The sequence below is a fragment of the Humulus lupulus genome, chromosome 9, assembly GCF_963169125.1.
Source record: "Humulus lupulus chromosome 9, drHumLupu1.1, whole genome shotgun sequence".
In the NCBI taxonomy this organism is placed as follows: domain Eukaryota; kingdom Viridiplantae; phylum Streptophyta; class Magnoliopsida; order Rosales; family Cannabaceae; genus Humulus; species Humulus lupulus.
In genome coordinates, this window is record NC_084801.1 from 38,261,050 (window position 1) to 38,285,381 (window position 24,332).

Sequence of the window (24,332 nt, forward strand, 5' to 3'; positions counted from 1 at the left end):
ATATTAAAATATCTCATTATTTATTTAATATTTAAATAACTAAAATTGTGGAATCAAGAGACTCAGTACATCTTTTATGCGTGTGGCACAGTGCATGTGCACTGTGCCACACGTGTACCACATGCGTGTGATGGCATGTAATTTTTCCCAATTTTTATTATTATTTAAATACCAAAAATCCCAAAAATAAATTAATTCAAAATTAATTATATTTTTTTAAATCAAATAATTAATTAATTCTTAATTAATTAATAACACATAATTAAACAATAATTATGTTTGATACATAGAAAAATATTTTACTTATCACATAAGTCCTTTTTGCCCATTTTTTTTTTTGTATTTGCCTTTGACAGTGATTGTTTGAGCCATTTCGGGGACCATGGACCTATAACATTAAGCTCCAATAAATTGAAAATAAATAATTAAACTCTTTAATTATAATAGTTAATTTATTAATTATGATATTACTCCACTATAAATTCAGAATTGCACTCTTTATGTTATAGATATACTTTTACAGAAATCTTTTTCTTAAGTCGTCCATTGATATAACAATCTTACAATAGTTCAACCCTCTAATTAATTAGTTCATAAATTAGAATGGAAGAATTACCATTTAACCTTTCTAATTTACTTCTTATTTCTTAAGTACCATTAATTCACTAGTGAATAATTAATCTATAATCTAATTATAGATTTGAGCTCAAAATCATTCAGTTCCAGAATTAACCCTTAAGGGAACTAATATACGATCCGTTAGGAAAGATTAGATTCTGTATTGTTGATACATGTTCCCAGCCATCCATGATATTAAATCTCCAAAACAAAATTCATTAGCCTCATTCTTTGAAGAGACCTTAACGAATGAATCATAAGATTTAATAAACATGAACAGGAGTTCATGAACACTCAAGATTTAGGTTGATCTATAAATGATCATCAGTTATGATATGAATTACAAGTCTTTATTGTTATATGGTTTTTGGATAAAGACTCTAATTCATATCGGTCCATGTCATATATAATCATATTATATAAAGCACCTTTACCGAGATGTCTTTCCACATCAATAATCCGAATCTAGATTATTTGTATCATTATGATACTTAGTAAACCATACTTGCAACTCCAATTAAAGAATTCCATAACTTTAATTTGTTGTTGTTGACTATTTTTATTCATTCATGTGATCTTAATTCTCTCATACTAATACAAGATCACATCCTCAATAATGAATATGGAATTTTTCTGATATTTACAAAATTATTCAAACAATAATTTAACAATCTAAATATGGCAATAATAATAAACCATCGTATTTATTTATTCACAGAAAAAAAAAATGTCTTTACATGCTTTTAGGACACACTCCTAACAATCTCGTGGTATCAAAATGGTGGCTTACCTAGCTAAGGTTAAAGGTGAATTTTCTGAGTTCTGTTACATTGAGCAGGTCCCCCACGAGCAGAATTCCAACGCTAATGCTTTAGCTCGTCTTGCCACCACTAAAGAGGCAGATACACTAAATGTAGTCCCAATAGAGTTCTTAGAAAAACCAAGTAAAACAGAAGAACCGGTTGAGGTCAGAGTGATTGACACAAAACTGAGCTTGATAACCCCCATAGTGGAATACCTCACAACCAGTAAACTACCAGACGACCATAAGGAAGAAATAAAATTGCTATATCAAGCCCCATGATATGTTATGGTTGAGGGAATTCTATATCGAAGAGGGCATTTGTTTCCCCTCCTGTAGTGTGTCCTTCCCGAGGAAGCCAAAACTATCCTACATGAGATACATGAAGGCTTTTGCGAAGACCAAGCTTGGGGCCAAAAACTTAGCTCTAAAGATATTGAGAAAGGGTTATTTTTGGCCCACACTCAAAAAGAACTCGGCCTCATACATACTGAAATGCGACAAGTGCCAATGCTTCACCATAATTTCCCGGGCAACGCCCATTGAGTTAACCATGATTTCATCCCCATGGCCTTTTGTAGTATGGGGAATTGACCTGATTGGTTCATTACAAACATGAAAAGAAGGAGTTCACTATGCAGTTTTCGCCATCGACTACTTTACGATGTGGGTCAAGGCCGAGCCTCTGGCGAGCAAAACCTCAAAGAGAGTCTTGGATTTTTTCGTGAAGAACATCAAATGTAATTTTTGGCTGACAATGAAACTTAGTTCAATAGCGATCTCTTCACTAACTTTTGTGAGAAATACGACATAACCAAGAGTTTCTCTTCAATAGCGCATCTGCAAGCTAATGGGCAGGTCAAGGCTATAAATAAAACCCTAAAGGTGAGCTTAATGAAGCGACTAGATGAAGCCAAGGGATTATAGCCCGAGCAGCTCCCACAAGTACTGTGAGCCTATAGGACCTCACATCACACTAGTACAAGACACACCCGGTTCTCTTTTACCTTTGGAAATGAGGCTATGCTCCCAGTTGAAGTACTAGTGACAACACATAGACAAAAAACCTTCGTTCAAGATTGAAGCCACGAATTACTCAACGCATCTCTATACCAGTTCGAGAAAAAATGGGAAGAGTCACAATTACAGCTTGCCCATTATCAACAGATAATCACTCGTTACTTAAACTTGAAGAAAAAAGTCCGCAGACCCGGACTCAGTGATTTAGTGCTTCGAAGGGTGTCTTTGGCAAGTAAAGATCCCACAGAAGGTGTATTATGACATAACTCGGAAGGACCATACCAGATCGTGGAAATTCTACAAGAGGGAACCTTCAAACTAGCTTGGTTAAGTAGAGAATTAGTCCCATGTACCTAGAACGCCTTACATCTAAAAAAATACAATTAGTAATAGGATGACTTGGTTAATTTTTGATATTTTTAGTACTTTTTCGTGTAAGGCTTGTTTATAAGATCCATTCTATTTAAATAAAACTGGATTTCTACGTAATTAAAACGTAGAACCAATATTTTTATCTTATTCTTGTGATGTATCACGTGCTCATTTTGTATAAGTGACCTAGAATATCCATAAAATCAGATCACTTGGGGGCATATAACCCTTGAAGAGCCTTTAAAAGTATTTAGCATATTGGGATAAAATTTGAAACTTAGAAGTTGAAAAATTGATTATTCAATGATTTTTTAAAGCTTGAATTTTCAAAGTGATTCCACATACGAACTAAGTTAGGAAAATACAAAAATAAAACAAAACCTAGAAGTCAACTAGGGAATCCTTGATATAGCTAGGTCTGAGGCCTGATTCCTGACAGGTATAATGCTATTAGGCAGACAAACTCCTAGACATAACCAGGTCCGAGGCCTGAATCCTGACAGGTAGGACGTTATTATGCATGCAAATTCCTAGGTATAACCAGGATATCGACCAGAATTATTTGGTCAAGCCATCAGAAACCTATCTCGATCTAAAAGATAACCCCTATGATTGTGAGTGTGCACGAATTTGAAGTTCATAAGCATGACAATATAAGGATTGAGGGGAACAAAAATAGATCATAAAATAGTGGACATGTACTAATAAGTATGATTATCGCGATGAAAAATAACCTCGATCTATGCCCAAATTTGAATGTTTCAGTTTGTGAAAGCATAATTACAAAGAAAGAAAAAAAACAGAATAAGAAAAAAAAGATGAGGTCGCATTAAAACATCACTGAGCTCTGACAACTTGCTCATGGGATGACACCTCTTCACTATCCCCTTCGACAACTCAAGAAGCATTCGCGGTCTCGGAGGGCGCTTGAGAGAATCCGCTTTGAAACTTGGCAAGATAACGCTCCCAAAGCTCCGTCTCCATAAAGGAGAGATCCCCTTTCTAGTTGTAAGCCCATCACCAATAAAGCATCTCCTCAAGGGCATTCGTTGATTCTGAAACGTCCATCTTTGCCTTCTCATAATCTTCCTTGGCTTTGGCCTCGACCTTAGACAACTTATTCTTTAGTGCATCGACCTCCTCAAGTTTCTTATTGATGTTGTCGATCTTGACTGACAGATGATCTTGTCGCTAGCACACCTCAACGACCTGGTCTTTGGCTATCTGCTCATTCTCCTGAGATGCGACCAAGGTGGCCTTGAGCTCATCTCTTTTAGCTCAGAACTAGGAGATGCCATGGGTTTGAGCTAAGGAAAACTACAAAAGAAAGACGCAATACAGGACTAGCTCGCGAAAGTAAAAACCAAAAAAAAAAAAAGGAAATACTATAGGAGGAAGAAAGATGACTCACGGTCAAGTTCATTCCTAAGGAAGACTCCAGAACATCTCTAGGGGAATGCTCCTCCACGTCCCTCAGGTCCTTAACGTTCGCTCGATAGGCATGACCTACCATATGGTTCGCCATGTCATAGAGGGTTCCTTGGAACTCTCCTGGGATCCTTACCACCTCGAGGGGTTTGACTAGGATCTGAACAGATAGGGCTTCGCCCTGAACAATTTGGGGGACCGAAACAAGTTTAGTGCGAGGAAGAGGAGGAGGAGCCTAAAGAATGGTAACTCTAGTTACTGGAGCTGGTGGATGTGTTTGTTGTTGCTATTTTTGATTGGAGATGACACATTTATCCTTTGCAGGAAATTCGGTGGAAGCTCCGGATTTGGAGGCACTATTATTTAATATTATTTCCTTCTTGATTATGGATCTAGCTTCGGCCCCACCAGATCTGAAGGCACCCTTCAGGTCCATATCTTCGCCTGCAAAGGGATGAGCAACAAATTCAGATACAAGAAATAATTTGTTAGGGTAATGCAAGGAAAAGAATAGAGCAAGAACCCTACCCTCCGAGCTAGAGGAGGAAACTACTATGATCGGCTCTGGGTTACGAACCAGACTTGGTAAAACCTCTAACTCATGGACTATTGGAGGAGGAGGAGGAGACTTTAATATTATTATGTTTTGGGTCCTACGGGATTCAGGCTCTTCATCCAAGCAAGACTCATGTGCAGTTTTCCTAATACCAGAGGAAAAAACACCCTGACAAAGGGAAGGCCACAGCAAAAGATTTGTATCGTACTCCTCAAAGATGTTGCACCTAAACTGAAGGGTCTTAACTACCACTATAGTACACCAGGGATAGTTATGGTTGTAGCGTACAACCAAGTGATGCACACATTGGAGGAGGGTCACGTTCAGGTCTGGATCAATCGGATGTCGACTAAAGAGCTTTCGTGGGTTGTACCGAACAAGCCAAAAACTGGCAGCAACTCAGTTTATTTCTCTATATGGGTTACCTTGGCCGAAAGTGCCAGATGCTTCCCCCGATTATGCTCGGTCTGAGTCAAGATGTTGCCCATCTTCAGGGATCTTTCTTTTGTGAACCTATTGTGCGACTTCTTCTTCATCTTCAGTGTCTTCAATGATAGGGCAACTTCTTGTGAAGGAAATAGCCCCGGGGGAGGACCTCAAGGTCAAATAGTCAGTGTCTGATCTAACTGGATCAGCTTGCAAGCCACCATGGTAGCGTCATTAAATACCATCCAGAACTCCTTCTCCTTGGCAAGAATACGAGACAATGTCTCATATTGTCCTCCAAGGGTCTCTGATGACCATGTTCTCTTGTATATAGCTGCACAAAGTAATAACTCAATCAGAATATGTTTAAGCTCAATCAAGAAGGAATTCGAGTACAAAATTCAAAGAGCTAAGAAACTTACGAGGTCGGTTGAAATATTGATGGGTGCAGTTATTGAACCCGTTTGACATGAAGAATTGATCCTTATAATCATTCAGTTGGCTGGGGAGGTTGATGATTGAGACCATATTGGGGAATCATGTGAGGTAGTAGAAGCTATCACCTCACCCTTTATGTTCAGGGTTGACTTTGAGGCAGAAGAAGTACATGATGTCGGCAAGGGTGGGGACCTCCCACTCGTGTTTTAAAAATAAATATTTTAGACCTACCAGATGCCGATATGAATTTGGGGGAACCTTGAATGGTGCTAGTTCCACGTAGTTCAAAAAATCCCCGAAGTACTGCACCAGCGAGGAAAAAGGCCCCTGCCTTCAGGTGCTCGTCACTCCGGTCCCTGATGTCATCCTCAAGTGGAGTGCAACTTCGTTCTCCCTCTAGTTGAGGTTGGGCAACAAGGCCCTTAGACACCAATTCGATCCTATGGCTCAGCAAAATTTTGTTCACCTTGCCCTGAGTCTTTTTTCGGGGTTCAATGCGCTCAGCATCAAAATAGGCTTTGGGGTCAACTACGATCTCCCTATCCACCACCAGGTGGAAGTGGGGAATAGGGGTTTCTGATGCAATCTACTTGCCCTTACTCTTGCTTTGAGAAGAGGAACTCACAACTGACTTTTTTTTATGGGACATGATCTAGCTAACCTGACGACAAAGCGGTTTGTTAGAGGTGACCTAAGAAATTTATTTGCTATGGCGATAAAGGTACAATGACCTGAAGTTTTGATTTCAATTTATTCAACCTGAAAGATATACACGAGCTAAGATATCTCCTAAGCAACAACGTGTGTGTCCACATACGTTCAGTAGCCGCGGGGTATAAACTCGAGAAATTCTCTAATACTCTGGGATTTGCGTGTCAGGCCCAATACCTTTTCGAAGGTGGTTTAATGAAAAACTGCTCGAGGAATCGTAACCCTTAGGCTACCCAAAACTTAACCTAAAAACCCTCAAATTTCTACGTATACACATGCAACCCTATTTCAAAGCCTAGAAATTACCCATGTTTTATGCACATTATTTCTAATCAATCCTGTTATTGATGTTTTGGCCTATCGTAAACCCTTATTAAACTCGAACATACCCGAAGTAAGAAACTATATTGGAAATTTTGTAAAACTTATTGAAAAAGAAGAGGGAAAAATTTTAACCAGGCGAAATACTTACAGGTTAGTGTTGGGGTTTTATGCCCTAATTAAAACTCAATTTCTTCGTAATCTCATTTTATTATCAATAAGAGCATAGAAATTAAATTTTGACTTGTTCAATCACTTTACTCACATGTTTTATTTTCATGATTATTTGTTTAATATAAACTTCTATGAAATCCCGAGCATATAGCTAATCATAATTATAGTGACATAATCACAGTGAAATATAAATATGATTATATGTTTAAAATAAGTTACTCCTAAGATTACTCAATGCACGAGATTTACACTGACTTGCCAATCTACGATATGATCTACTTCCACATTGTAGTGTTATGTTCTTTCCAAAATATTAGCAACGTAGATAAGATCGAATGTATTTGTTACATTGGACAGGACCGATATTGACAGTAGATAGGATAAATAAACATACGGTTGTTATCTATTATAATCATATCATATAGTTGACCATTGTCAATTCAATATCAATTATGAGTGGTTAGTATTCTAACTAATTATATTATTTGAGCTCTTTGACTTGTTTGTTACCAGCTTGCCCTACGAACTAGCCCATACTTACATCTTGGGAACTCGGTAGTATAATTGAGTGGGAGTGTTAATCATAGATATGAACATCTATAGCTTCTGATGAAGAAGTAAAACGATGGTTTCCTTTTAGTTTGGTTCAAGGTGATAAATGATAGAGATCTCATTTCAGTAATTAATATTAGTTTACTAAAATATCATTTACAAGGAACTAAGTATTTTAAGGATAAAGTACAATTAGGAGTAAAACGGTATTTTAGTCCCATCTCATGGAAGACCGTCTGTAGAGGATTGAGTGATAATTATGGTCATAACAATGGATAATTAATAATGTATCTATATTTGTTATAGAGCGTTCTATGAATTGAAGAGTTCAATTCTAAGTCTTTAGTAGAGTCACGAGGAATTAATAAGTTAGTAAATTTATTTGTTAAATTTATGATAACTTATTAGAGCTTGATTTTATAGGCCCATGGTCCCCACTGTACCTTGGACAAAATCATCTAGATAGTCTCAATTAATTTATTTTATTATCAATTAGAATTATCAAAATTGACCAGGTCAATTTTGGATAGTTTCACGGAGTTATACAATTTAGAGAAGAAAAGAAATTTTAGGGCAGATTTATTAATTAAGATAAATTTGTGTCTAAATTAATAAATAAGTTTAAATCAAGGTTCAAATTATAAATAATTAATTTGATAAAGGATTTAAATATTTTTTAATTAATTAATCAATAGAAAACAATACATGCCTTGATTTTAAGTCCAACTCGCTTGTAATTAAATGAGAAATTGGATGGACCTAAAGCATATCATAATTTCAACCTAATGACTGATATTATATATTATTTTATTGACCTTTCTAATTAAAATAAATGACCTAATTGAGCCTATAAAAGGAATGCTAAGTGAGAGTTGAAATAAGATTTTTGAATCACTTTTTTTTTTATTCTCTGTACATCATAATTTCTTTTTTAAGCCTTAATATTCTCTTCTATTCTTCTTCTCTTTGTATCTATCTCATGTGTTTAGAATTTCTCACTCTAGTCCAGGTGATTCTAAGGATACCTTGGAAGACTTTGAAGAAATTTCAAGATCGGTTTAGTTTCTTGGTGATACTCTGCGACAGAAAGGATACAACAGTTAGAGAACTCAAGGAAGGACTAATACATTCTGCTGCGTATAATGTAAGTGTTCTTATCATTATCTCTGTTTAAATTCAATTGTAGAAACATGTTCTAGGTTGTCTTATATTAATGTATTTAATATATGATTTACATGAAAATAATTAAGATCATGAATAAGTTTTCCCCACAGTTAGATGTTTGATTGATTGAAGTAATGATAGCTCCGAAGATAGTAGCCCGAGAGCTTCTGAAGAATGGGAGAATGCCGAAGGGTTCTGAAAGTGCTCTGAGAAGAACGTGAATTTTTTTTTAATACAAAGGTTGTGAGGTTCAGGTCTGTTTCTTCTATTTATACGTAAACTTTGGGAACTAATCTGCGTTACTCGATTAGGACAGTTCTGGATCCAAAGGCAAAGATTAAATAACCTTTGCGGCGACAAAAATTTGACAGGATAGTTGTCACAAAACTTAAAACCCGAACAGGTACCTATCACAGACGTACACGTGTTTACACTCAATTAGTTGGCAGGCATAAATTCACATAACAGAAGCCTAAAAGCCCCTATTGTGCATGTCAAAGGTGACATCATGCATGAGGAAGAGCTTGGGGGACAGATTTTGTACCTCAAAATAAACACAAACTGAATTGCTCAGTTCGGGGTACAGCTGGCAAATAAGCGGATGGAGAAAGTGAACTGATAGAACATCTAGCTAACTCTGGTGTGAGCAATTTGAGTGAAACTTGACAGTATGACAACCAGATAATCTCCAAATCGCCTATTGAGCCAATAACCATGTTCGAGATGTGTGATGGCTATATCGCCTTGTAGATACTTTGAACTTGGCCCGTGTCAAGTTCCGTTAGCAATTCGACATCCAGCTCGAGGGAAATGTTCAGCTCATAGAAACATGATCATGACGCACAATGAAGCATCCCAAAATACTTGGAGACTCCTTATACGCTCATTAATGCCCAAATTTTATTACACATTTATTACCCGAGATAACGGATGTAAATTCCAGGAAAACCCACTATAAATGTCAAGGGAATGGACAAGAAAAGGGGCAGCTTCTTGATATACTAAAACTCTGCTGAAATTGTAAGAAACACTTTCATCGAGAGCCTAAAAGAGATTAATAAGATTGTCTCATGGACTAAGTGGATTTTAACCGCTGAACCACCTTAAAGTGTGAGTGTTTGAGCTATTGTTCATTTGATTAATTACAGTTTAGAAAAAAAGTACTAATATCTCTATTATCGGATTTCTCCACTGTTGGCAAAAAATCGTTTCCATAATATCCTATACATTTTTTTAGAAAAAAAAACTATAAATCTCTTTATACAAATACCAAATTTAAAGAGCAATAGAGAAGTGCAAATTGATACATAGATATAAAGTACGATTGATAAAATGGTAATAAATGATAAAATAATTAATTAATTTTTTTTATCATGTGTAATTAATAAGGTATGATTGATATAATTAATAATTGATCAAATAATTGATTAATGTTTTTATCATATATTCTCACAATAAAATAATATAATTTGATGAAATTTATTAAACTAAGTCACTTTTAAATTTATATAAAAAAACTCATTTTTTAAATCCTAACCAAAATAAATAGAAACACCTTCTCTTAAATAATATATATATATATATTCACTCTTTTATAATAGTTATAGATATAGTAATAATTGATTAAATAATTATTTAATTTTTTTTGTGTAATTAATAATATCTAAAAAAATAAAAAAGAGGTATGTTGTACCCTAAAATAAGCACGAGTTCAATTACTAAGATCGGGTACAATTGGTAGATGAATATGTTTAAAAATAGCCAAGTAAGATATCTGGTTAACAATGATGTGAGCAGCTAGAGACACAATCCAATTCATACACGACGTATAGGTTGCTATCAGAGCGCCTCTTAGGATAACAATACAGTTCAAGACTTATAGTGCCTGATCCACATTTGGACGGTCTGAGTTTAATATGAACTATGGTTCAGATAGTCTTTAAACATCAGCTCGGGTGAGATATCCAGCTTGTGGGAACCATGTCAGAACGCATACTAAAGAATCCCAAGAGATTCAGAGGCTCCTGATATGCTTATTAATGCCCAGGTTGTATTGTATATCTATCATTTATTATCCGAGATAGCAGGAGTATATTCTATTCTGTTATCAAATCATATCCCAATGTAAATGGGAATAATCTATATTAAATGTATACCTTATTTATTCACTCGGTTACACAAACCTATCAAGAAAATTCCCCTATAAATATCAGGGATAATGGACAGAGAAGGGGATGACCTTTTTGTATTACTAAAACTCTGTAGAAATTGTGAGAGAAAAGTAATAATACTGTCTCGTGGACTAGGTGGATTTTAACCATTGAACCATGTAAAAGTTGTGTGTGTATAAGAGGGTTCTTATTATTCTGATACAGTTTACAATTTAGCACTAATATCCCTATTAGATTTCTTAATCTACTGTTGGCGAAAAATCGTGTCAACAGTTTGGTACTTTTGTAGAGAGGAAATTAGTGTTTCACAAGTTTTAGTTAACATTCATCATGGTGGGAGTTGGAATGGAGCCATTTTGACGTAGTTCAGGAAGTCTACAAAATACTGGTCCAAGGGGAGGAAGGCACCTGCCTTTAGGTGCTCATCACTTTAAGCCTCGTAGTCATCTTGGAGAGGGGCGCAACTTCGCTTTCCTTCTAATGGAGGTCTAGCATGGAGGCCATCATCTCCCATCTCAATCCCATGACTCAGTAGGATCTTGTTAACTTTCCCCTGAGTCGTGATCCAGGATACTATATGCTCGACCTCGAAGAATGCGCTGGGGTCGACCACGATTTCCCTCTCCACCACAGGGTTGAAATGAGGGATGGGAGAGTCAGAGGCGACCTTCTTTCCCTTGTCTTTGCTTTGAGCAGAGGAGCTCGCAGTGATTTTCTTTGTTGGGGCCATGATTTAGATCACCTGACGACAAAGTGGCCTATTAGTGGCAACCTAAAATGATTACTAGCAACGGTTGTGGAGGTACGAAAATCTCGGGGTTTAAGTTATTTACTTTTGGGATCTGAATATTTATACGAGCTAAGCTGTGTCCTAGCCTCAAAATTCCCTGATGCTTTGGAATTTGTGTGTCAGACTCGTCAAACCCACTACTTTTCTAGTGGAAGCGGTTTAATGCAAAACCCCTTAAGGAATCGTAACCTTTAAGCTACCTAGGACCAAACCTAACACCCCTTCAGCTTCTACACCCCAAATAGGTATTCAAAATCATTAACCAGTAGAATTTTCTTCATATAGCCCATACAATTTACCCAATTTTATGAAAACCTTATTTCTAAATAAGCCTAGTATCGTTCATTTTGCCCAAACCGAACCCTATTTCCTATTTATACTCAGACGTAGCCTAAACGGAATTGAGTAGTGAACGTTTCTCATAGTAAAAATAAATAAACTCACTTGAAAGCAAAGAATTGAAAGTTTCAAACAAGGGAAGGAAATACTTATATTTTATATGATCGGTTCAAACAAAGTGTCGATACGTCCATAGAGAACTCCTTGAAAGCTACTAAAACTCTGAAAGGCGATTAAGGTTTTTGGGAGAGTTTGAGAGGAAAAGGAAAATTTTGTTTCTGAAAAGGAAAATTTTTGAATGCAAAGGTTGTGAGGGTTCAGGTCTAATCACCTTATTTATACGTAAACTACGAGAATCAATTCAGGCCATCCGATTGGGTTAGCTCGAGATCCAAAGGACAAGATTAAATGAACCATATAACGAAAAAAAGTTGAGAGGAAAGTTGTAACAGTCCTCGAAACCTGAACGGACGCCAATTACAGCAACCACGTGTCCAATACTCGAGTAGTGGGCAGGCACGATTATACATGGCAGAAGCCTAAAAGCCCCCACTATACATGTCAGAAAGTGACGACATGAAGCACGAGCAGGAGCTTGGGGGGCAATTATTGTGCCCTAAAATCAACACAAGTCAATTACTAAGCTCGGGTACATCTGGCAGATGAATGTGGAAAAATAGCCAAGTAAGATATCTGGTTTACAATGATGTGAGCAGCTCGAGACACAATCCAGTCCGTACATGACGTATAGGTTGCTATCTGGCCGCCTCTTAGGATAACAATACAGTTCGTGACTTATAGTGACCAAATCCACATTTGGGCACTCTGAGTTTAATATGAACTAAGGTTTAGATAGTCTTTAAACATCAGCTCGGGTGAGATATCCAGCTCGAGGGAACCAGGTTAGAACGCATACTGAAGGATCCCAAGAGATTCAGAGGCTCCTTATACGCTCATGAATGTCTAGGTTGTATTGCATGTCTATCATTTATTATCCGAGATAGCAGGAGTATATTGTATTTTATTATCAAATCATTTCCCAATGTAAATGGGAATAATCTGTATTAAATGTATACCTTATTTATTAACGTTGTTACCCAAACCTGTCCAGAAAATTCTCCTATAAATATCAGGGATAATGAACAGAGAAGGGGAAGAAATTTTTGTATTACTAAATCTCTGCGGAAATTGTGAGAAAAAGCAATAATATTGTCTCGTGGACTAGGTAAATTTTAACTACTGAACCACGTAAAAGTTGTGTTGTATAAGAGGGTTCTTATTATTTCGTTACGGTTTACCATTTAGCACTAATACTACTATTAGATTTCTTAATTTACCGTTGGCGAAAACCCGTGTCAACAAGATATATAACTAAAATATATTCTCCACTATAATATAATATAATATAAAATGATCCAATTTGCTATACTAACTCACTATTTAAATTTATTAAAAAAAACCACTATTTAAATCTTCACAAGAATAAAAAAAACTAAAATATATTCTCACTGCAAAATAATATAATTTGATGAAATTTATTAATCTAACTCACTTTTAAATTTATTTAAAAAAACTCACTTTTTAAATCCTAACCAAAATAAAAATAAACACACCTTTTTTAAATTAAAAAATAATATATATTCACTCTTATATATAGATATAGTAATAATTGATAAAATAATGATTTAATTTTTTTATCAAGTGTAATTAATAATATTAAAAAAAATAAAAAGGGATATATAACTAAAATATATTCTCCACTATAATATAATATAATATAATTTAATCCAATTTACTATATTAACTCACCATTTAAATTTATTAAAAAAAACCACTACTTAAATCTTATACAAAAAAATTCTAAAATATATTCTCACTACAAAATAATATAATTTGATGAAATTTATTAATCAAACTGTAACGCCCCAAACACCAGGGACCGTTACAGTGTGCCTTATAAACAGTGCTAAACCCGCTAATTGAGTCATTTGGCCAAAATCGTGTAACTAAGTACGATTAGCAGTTAGGGATTAAAATTTTTGGTTAAGATATAACGTTTCATTAGAGCGTTTACTGTATACATTAGGATCCCAAAAATATAATATTCAGAGTCTACTACAAGAAAATATTTACAACACGCCGATCTAAGCGGCAAAACAGGGTTTAACCCTAATACCTCTTTCAACCCTCGGCCATGGCGGTCGAGCAGCCGCATATGTACATGTCGTCACCTAAGCTCTCAAGCTCAAGGATGGTCAAGCTTTCTTTTGCCTTTACCTGCACCACATAGCACCCGTGAGCCGAAGCCTAGCAAGAAAACTTAATATGCTCATGTACAGTAATAACATGTCATCAAATCTTAAGGCAAACGCCTAGCAGATATAGCCCTATTCCTGCAGGCAAACAAATCCACATAATGTTGAGTATAACACATAAACCAATGACCATAATAGTCATTCAGAGCTTTTAGCCCCAATAGAAGAGTAACAATGGTACAGTCAATATGGTGGGTTCCGCTCCCAAAAGCCACGTGACGGTAGGGTCACCGGGCTTATTGATAAGTTATCCTTTCACTAGCTTATACAAGATAGGTGCATGATGACTAGTTACCAACATAACCTTCCTCATGACCATATAGTCATAACCCTGGAACATCGTTCCCTAGCCATGTGACAAGCAGTCACCTAGGCCTTAGGCCTTGGCTCTGAGTAACTAGTCCTAGACTAGCCAAGCGCTTATAATTTTCATCGACCTTAGCGTCGGTCCAGCATTAATGCCTTAGAGCCATTCAATGTTGATATAGATTAGATCTAATCTTCATTCGGCCCTGCATTCAGGAAGCTTATGCCGTTTCTAACGCTTAGGTCAGTGCCATAAATAAGTAAGCAATGCCACCAAACATATATCATATATCCAATATCCGAATACAGGGCATTCAGCATGCTTACTTAACAAATACTAGCACAATTAGAATCATGCATAAACACAGGACTCACGCTCTGAACAATATCATACTCAGTATACAAAGCATGCCCTAATCACATGTTTCTCGTTCATTACATTTTAACATCCAACATGCATCAAGAATAGCCATGCATGTCACATATACACAGGGTGCAGTTTTCTTACCTCTGTTTTGAGCGAGAATTAGAACAAGAATGACCCTTGAGAATGGTCGATCCTTAATCCTTTAGTGGTCACCTATTCATAACCAAATACAATCTCCGATTAATGAAAATCATCAAAGATAGGGTCTTGACCTAAACCCCACTCTCGAGACCTCGAAACATGCCCACACGGTGAGTAGATTCGATCCCAGGCCTTAAGGATTGAAACCCCGAGCCAAAAACCCTTAAAACCACTCAGAACAGGGTTCTGAAGAAACAGGGTCGCACTACAGCTCCACCCTCCTAGCGCCCCAGCGCTATACTCAGAACCAAACCGCCCTAGCCTCCTCTGCAGGTAGCGCTGTAGCGCCCTACACTGGGCGCTGTAGCGCTACCTTCTGCCAGCAACAGCCTAGAAAATCTCTTCCTTCGATTCCACCATTTCTAACCCAAACCAAATGCTGCCAAACATCAAATTAAGTCCTAAATGAACCTAAATACCACCTCCACATGTCCTAGGCACCACAACCCCAAGAACCCTAGCCAAAACTCCAATCAATTCTCCACTTTCAAACCCAAAAACCACCTAGAATTTAACTAAGAAAACAGAGCAAAACCAAGAGTTCTAATGGCTAAACACTCACCTCAATCTCAGCAACACACCCTCTTCAATTGTGGAGCATAACCCTAGCTTATCCCAGCTTGGTTCCTTGGCTTGATTTCTCAAACAAAGCTTGAAAATCCAAAGAGAAAATGGAGGAAAAAGACCATCGGGAGAGAAGGAAGACAACACTATGTTTTCCTTTTCTTTCTACAGCCTTAATGGCTTATATCAATCTCAAAGGGTGAAAAGACCTAAATGCCTTCAAGTCTAAAATAAAACCTTAACAGCCACCAAGGGCAAAACTGTCCTTTCGCACCTATTTCATTAATCATAATTAACACCCCCCAAATTCCCACTATTCTCAATATTCTCACATACCAATAATCCATATCCCATTACCCTTTAATTCCCGGTAATGCTCTAATCATTAAACTCACCCCGAGACTCACCCCGAGCCCCGAACTTTAACCCGTTATGACTAGACCGAGCACTTGCATTTCATGATCGTCTCATGCTGAAAGGCTTGAACAAATCCACATATAATGTGGTACCATTCATAACTCACCCACATGCACGAAAATGCACAATTATGCCCTCAACGGGCCAAATTACCAAAATTCCCTTATAATTATAAATACACCCATATGCATGCATTTATCATCATATCATAATATAATTCACATAAACATGCATATGATCATTAAATAACATAATAAATCAATTATGGCCCTCTCGGCCTCCTAATCAAGGTCCTAACCCTTATTAGGAAATTTGGGGCATTACAACTATCCCCTCCTTATAGAAATTTTGTCCTCGAAGTTTATCTGTACATCTCGGAATAAGAATTCCGCACAATTGACTCCAATTTCCTAGATTGCGTCCTCGACCTCACAGCCTATGTAGCATTACCTTAACTTGCTCTATTCCTCAGAACCTTATTACTTCTGCTACAATCTGAGCCGGCTATTCCTTACCGGAATACTTAACCTTAACCTTCAGATTCTTATTACTCAACTCATGAGTTCCTTTAAACCATGCCCCCTGCATGGAAATACATAACACACTGCATTCAACTGACAGTGCCAAAGATAAGGCTGATCCAAAGTCAACCTAACTAGACCTATCCAGGATTCAACTGCCGAGATAATCTAAGGCTTAGCTTGCCCTTAACTCCTCATCCCTTTCTATGGTGATACTTTAAAGAAGATACATTCTCCTACTTGGAATTTCACATTCCTGCTTTTCAATTCAGTACAACTTTTCCATTTATTCTGAGTAGTGAGCATCAAGCTCCAACCTCTAGCAATCTCATTAGTCCCCTGAACCACCTCAGGATCCAGATATATATAACTCATTCATCTTATAAGATGTTCTTCCAATAATAATTGGGTAACCCTCTCTCTCTCTGATTTAACATCAGTTTGAGAGTAATAAACTGCATTGAATTCCGTCTATATACTCATTGCCTTCTTAACCCTTCCAAAACCTGGAAGTCGCACTAGAGTCTTCATCTGGTAAGATAGACCTTGAGTTCTCAAGAGGGCGCTCTATCTCTTTTTCACACAAGGATCTGAATACTAATTAGTTGCATTACTTATCCTTTTTGACAAAATAAACTTACCTAAAATACTGGTCCACGATAACCCAAAACAATTCACACTGATCCATTAACCCAGGCAATCCCACCGCGAAACCCATCACGGTGCTTTCCTTATTTCCATTATAAAATACTCAAAGGCTACAATGGCCTTACTCTGTCCTGACCTGCTAACAGGCTAAGAACTTTACCACGCATCCATTACATCCCTCTCCATCTCAGGCCAACACTACAAAACTTTCATATCTTGTTACATTTCCAGGATGCCTGATTGAAGAGAATAGGAGAATAACATAAGATTCATACATAATCTCCCATTTTAATCCTAGTGTCCATCGGATCCCAAATCCGATCTTCATACCTCAATAAATCCATGTCTAACACTGTATAACCCTTAGCTAATCCATCTAAGACATTCTCCTCAACCTTTTCTATTTTCGGTTCACCTAATCATCTTTCCTTTTGATCTTCCCTGAGATAATAAACTCAAACATAAATCTAGCCACCTGGCCCACCAGAAACTCTGCTCTAGTTCTGGTCAGATCCTTTAACCAACACGTTGCATAAACAATCCTTTTCCCCTATCACTGAGGTGTCATAACCACCTACTAACTGATTCTGATCTGCAAGAAGTCTTAGAACCTTTTCCCAAGGCACCTGAAATATCTTTACCACCCAAGGACACTCCTGCCCCTAAGGTGTTCTTTAACCTTGGCAAATCTCCGTAGAGAAAATACTACTATACCATCGTCCAAGACGATCACGGATCCTATTCAAACAATCCTTTGAATGCTCTATTCACCTAATTCATAAACACTTAGCATTAAACAATTTCCCAAATCATAACTCAGCACTCCCAGTGCCCTTATCTATTATAATAGCAGACTTCTGCATAATTCTTTCCCTGATCTCTAGCTGGTACTAACCAGATCCAAGATTTACCTTAGAGAATTCCATCTCACTCAATAACTGAACCTTTAATTCTTACAACTCTGTTTGTGCTATTCAAAACAGTGCCTTAAACCTGAATCCATTCCTAGCACCAATTCATTTACCATTCTATCTCTCCATATAGAGGAGACCCTGGTAAATCCCTTGGAAACCTGTCCAAAGCTAACAGACTAATACAGCCTGCCCTGACTCCACTGGCACAAACTAAGTGGTATCCACCACACTAGCTAAGAGTTCCATGCATCACCCTGCCAAAGAACTCTAGCTCTCAATTCAGATGCCATAAACATATCAAATCCTTGCACAGTGCCAACTATCACAAGGCTTCTCACTTCTAAGCTCAAGAAATACTATTCCTTCCTTGCCATTTAAAATTACTCCAATATTACTTAACCAATCCATACCCTGGATCAAACCAAAGCCAGCCATAACCAGCTTTATCAAAGTCACTAATAAGTCCTTCCACAATAATTCACTTGGTCTCTTAAATTACCAATATGGTATCACTTTTCCATCATAACATAACCATATGACTTGTTTATGCTTCTCTATATGCAACAAATAAAGAACAGCATGGCACCAATTCAATTAGCACAAAATAAAGATTAGAACCAAATATTGACCTGCCACCCCCGAGGAGCTAGTCTCGGTCTCAGACTCTGACTGCCTCGCAATAAACACTCGAGTTGGAATCGAGCTGTCTATCCCCTTTTGCTCATGCTCTCCTAGCCTTGGGCAATCCTTCTTGAAATGCTCAACCATGCCACATGAAAAACATGCCCTCGCTTGGAATTCTCCCAGATGACGCCTCATGCATCGAATGCATATTGGACAAGTCTTCCAACCTTCACTCTTACTTGCTCCAATAAGTGGAGATACCACTATCCGAGCTCCGTGCTCCCTAGCACTCTTCTTCTCATCTTTCATGCTCTCTACCACCTGAGCATAGGTAGAGACTTCATGCATTGGGGCAACTCTAATGCCCTGAGCTATTCCAAGATTCAATCCCTGAACAAACTTTTCCTTCCGAGCAACATCTGTGGGTACCATATCAAAAGCAAACTTGGCCAACCCATCGAATCTATTAACATACTCGGCTACTGTTGCCTTTCCTTGAATGAGATTCAGAAACTCATTCATTTTAGCAGTCTTAGCTGCATCACAGTAATATTTCTCATTAAATAGCTGCCTAAATTCTTTCCAATCCATCACAGCTGTGTCTCGTGTCTGGGATACTACCTCCCACAACGTCCGGGCATCATCCCACAATACATATGTCACACAAATCACCCTATTGTGACCCTCCGGCCCCATACTATCAAGAATGGAACTAATCATGCCCATCCATTGCTAAGCTCCGAATGGATCTAGGCCGCCCTAAAAAACTGGAGAATAATACTCCTGGAATCTTCCACAGAGAAATTCCCATCTATTCTCAACCCTAGGCTGAGCCGAAGCTGGTGCCACTCCTGGCACAACAAAGGAAGATGTGCTTCCCCACAGATTCCGCTGTTGTTTCAGACACCTAATCTCTTCCTCATGCCTCTGCAATCTTAACTACAAATCTGTGAGCATCTGGTGAAAATTCATAGGAGCAGATGAAGAACTAAAACCATGGCTGTAACTCCTAGCCCCTGTATAACCACCACCAGGCCTCATTATCTGCCTTGAATATAAACCTTCTGATTGAATCTGCAGTCAATAACTTGACCCATTAATCATGACGAGCATATCAAGAGCTTTCCTCACGGGGACAATCTTACCACACCACAATCACAAACCACTTGCAGGGCTAAAACATGCCCACAACATTCATACATTAATCATATTCCCTGCTCTTCCAACATTCACACCATGCCTCTAACTCCAGCATGCAAATATTACAGTTATATATATTCATGGAGCAGGTAATCATATGATCACATTCATATACATATATTCACGGAGCATATATTCATATAATCAAGAGTTTAGACTCCATCAGAATCTCATGCTCCCTAATACAATGTGCAGGTAAAGCATTTACATTCTATTTAAGCAGTTAAGCACATAACTACAGAAATAGTTACCATTCCTTGAGTGAAGCTATCTTCAGTGACGAGTGTACATGCCCAGCTTGTCTTCAGGAACCATAAACCTTGGCTCTCTCTGATACCAAAGTTGTAACGCCCCAAACTCCAGGGACCGTTACAGTGTGCCTTATAAACAGTGCTAAACCCGCTAATCGAGTCATTTGGGTAAAATTGTGTAACTAAGTACGATTAGCAATTAGGGATTAAAATTTTTGGTTAAGATATAAAATTTCATTAGAACGTTCACTGTATACATTGGGATCCATAAAATATAATATTCAGAGTCTACTACAAGAAAATATTTACAACAGGCCGATCTAAGCGGCAAAACAGGGTTTAACCTTAGTTCCTCTTTCAACCTTCGGTCGTGGCGGTCGAGCAGCTGCATATGTACACGTCGTCACCTAAGCCCTCCAGCTCAAGGATGGTCCAACTTTCTTTTGCCTTTACCTGCACCACATAGCACCCGTGAGCCGAAGCTCAACAAGAAAACTTAATATGCTCATGTACAGTAATAACATGTCATCAAATCATAAGGCACACACCTAGCAGATATAGCGCTATTCTAGCAGGCAAACAAATCCACGTAATGTTGAGTATAACACATAAACCAATGACCATAATAGCCATTCAGAGCTTTTAGCCCCATAGAAGAGTGACAGTGGTACAGTCACTAAGGTGGGTTCCGCTCCCAAAAGCCACGTGACGGTAGGGTCACTGGGCTTATTGCACTACTACAAAAAAGACTTTTTAGGACTAGCATTGCGAGTCCTAAAAAATTTTTTAGGACTCGCGGGACGCGAGTCCTCTATTTGAGAGCCTTAAAAACTCAGGTTTTTAGGACTCGCAACGCGAGTCCTAAAAGATCTTGCTGAGTGCCTTTAAGTAAAGTTTTTAGGACTCGCGTTGCGAGTCCTAAAAAATTTTTACTACTACAAAAAAATTTTTTTAGGACTCACAATGTGTGTCCTAAAAAATTTATTTAAATACCTTTTAATTAATTATACAATTTTATTTAATAAATCAAAATTTGGGTAAAATGCCCAAATTTTTTTTTAAATCTCATTATTGCTGAATAAATAATAAATATATACTTATATATTTAAAATAAATAAATTACAAAAAATATTAGAATTATTATTATTATTAGTTGAACAAAAACAAAATCAAACATTACCAATAATATTACATGATTTTACACCATCATCCGAATAACATATATATGCAAAAACCAATAATATTAATGATTATATATAATCAACATATCAGCCAGCCACCACCTAAAATCCATATACAACAACTAAAATCCAAACAAATACAACCAGCCAGCCACCACCTGAAAATGAAGACCAGCCTCCGGCCACCGCCTCTAGGAGCGAGCCCCTCCGCGAGCCCCTCCGAGCCACCGCCTGTGTGAGCGAGCCCCTCCGCGAGCCACAGCCTCTGTGAGCGAGCCCCTCCACGCCACCGCCACTGTGAGCGAGCCCCTCCGAGCCACCGCCTCTGTGAGCGACCCCTCCGCAAGCCCCTCCGAGCCACCGCCTCTGTGAGCGACCCCTCCGCAAGCCCCTCCGAGCCACCGCCTCTGTGAGCGACCCCTCCGCGCCAGCACCTCTGTGAGCGAGCCCCTCCGAGCCACCACCTCCGCAAGCAATCTCGTCGACGGCGTTGCAGCGAGCCCCTCCGCGAGCCACCGTCCAGCGAGCTTCACCGCCTCATCTGCTTGAGCAAGCCATGGAGAAGAGGGTTGGGAGGAGGAGGCTGTCGGCTGGGGAGAAGAGGTTGGGAGGAGGAGGCTGAAACGTTTAGGGTTAGGGACTTAGTGATTGATCAATATTTTTTTTTTAAATGTATATTCAGACCCAAATAAATAAAATTAAATTTTCTTTTTTAAAAAAAAAAATAAAAATAAAAGAAATCTGTTTTTTTTTTTAATTTAGTTATTAAAATAAAATTTTAATTTATTCATTTATTTATCATTTTTTACTTAAAAGTTTTTAGGACACCCAAAGTGAGTCCTTAAAATTTACCACTAATATTATACTTAAATTTAATTTTTTTTAGGACATGCATTAGTTTTTAGGACTCGCGTTGCAAGTCCTAAAAGAAATTCTTTAAGGACTCTCAACGCGAGTCCTAAAAAGTCCAGAAGATTGGAGGGAATTTGTGATTTTTTAAAATTTAAATTTTTAGGAGACATATAAGGTTTTAGGACTCGCAATGCGAGTCCTAAAAAGTCCAGGAGGTGTTTTTTTAAAATCCAAAATCAAACTTTTTTAGGACTCGCAACATGAGTCCTAAAAGATATTCTTTAAGGACTCGCAACGCGAGTCCTAAAAAGTTCAGGAGGTGTTTTTTTAAAATCCAAAATCAAATTTTTTTAGGACTCGCAACGCGAGTCCTAAAAGATATTCTTTAAGGACTCGCAACGCGAGTCCTAAAAAGTCCAGGAGGTGTTTTTTTAAAACCCAAAATCAAACTTTTTTAGGACACACAGAGATTTTAGGACTCGCAACGCGAGTCCTAAAAAGTCCAGAAGTTGTTTTTAGGACTCGCATATATGTGAGTGTCCTAAAAAACTGTCCTAAAAACCCTTTTTTGTAGTAGTGTTGAGAAGTGATCCTTTCACTAGCTTATACAACATATGTAATGCCCCAACTCCAGGGACCGCTACAGTGCACATTGCAAACAGTGCTAAACTCGCTAATCGAGTCGTTTGGCCATAAACGTGTAACTAAGCATGATTAGCGGTTTAGGGGTTAAAAACTTTGGTTAAGATATAACGTTTCACTAGAACATTTATTGTATACGTTGGGATCCCAAAAATATAATTTCAGAGTCTATTACAAAAGAATATTTACAACTGGTCGTTCTAAGCGGCAAAACAGGGTTCAGCCCTAGTTCCACTTTCAAACCTCGCCCAAGTATTGGTCGAGCAGCTGCATATGTACACATCATCACCTAAGCTCTCCAACTCAAGGATGGTCCAACTTCCTTTTTCCTTTACTTGCACCACAAAGAACCCGTGAGCCGAAGCCCAGCAAGAAAACTCATATGCTCATAAACAGTCATATCATGATATCAAATCATATCTGGCATGCCTAGCATTCATAGCTCTATTCAGCATGCAAATGAACTTAAACAGATGCTAGGGTATCCAGGACAAGAAGTCCTGGCCTTCTGATTGGAGGACTATCAAGTCAGTCCTAATCACATGAGTGTCGTAACATTAGAGGTTCCGATAAACCATGCTGAGTGACCAACAAGCAAGTCACTAGGGGCCTCAGTGCCCAAGCCATGCATATGATGATCAAAATGATCATACAGAGCTCATAGCCCTGATTAGACGAGTGAATATCACTTGAGGTTCTAGTAAACCATACTGAGTGACTGACAACCAAGTCACTAGGGGCCCAGTGCCCATTTCCCGCAATGGCTCTACATGGCTAGCCCTTAGCTAGATAAATGCTTGTTTATATTCATCGAACTTAAGGTCGGTTCTGCATTAATGCTCTTTGAGTCATTCAATGCAGAGGGTCGATTTGTTCCAATCGACATAGCTTGCACTACACACTAGGGTTGTCATGACTAGTGAGTTAGTGCAATGTGACCAGTGCCCAATATCACTGCCGAACCTGACTAGTGAGTCACGGCTTCACAGTTGATACTAACACCTTTGCCAAATCTGACTAATTAGTCAGTGCGTGACTAGTGCCCAACACCACTGCCGAACCTGACTAGTGAGTCACGGCTTCACAGTTGATTATAGCACCTTTGCCAAATCTGACTAATTAGTCAGTACCATGCACCAGTAAGCAATGCTATCAATGTGTATCATATGCCAATTATCTAAGAATAGGGCATTCAGCATGCTTACTAAACAGTTGCTATAATCACGCACAAATACAGAGACTCAAGCTCTGACCAATCTCATATTCATCATTCATGGCATGCCCTAATGACATGTTTCTCGTGCATCACATGCATCACACTTAACCATCCAGCATGCCTCAGTAATAATCATATGCAAATGGGCAAGATTGCCAAGCATTCATTATACTATCAATGTTTACATTTAAACATCCAACATGCATCAATCATAGCCATGCATGTCACATA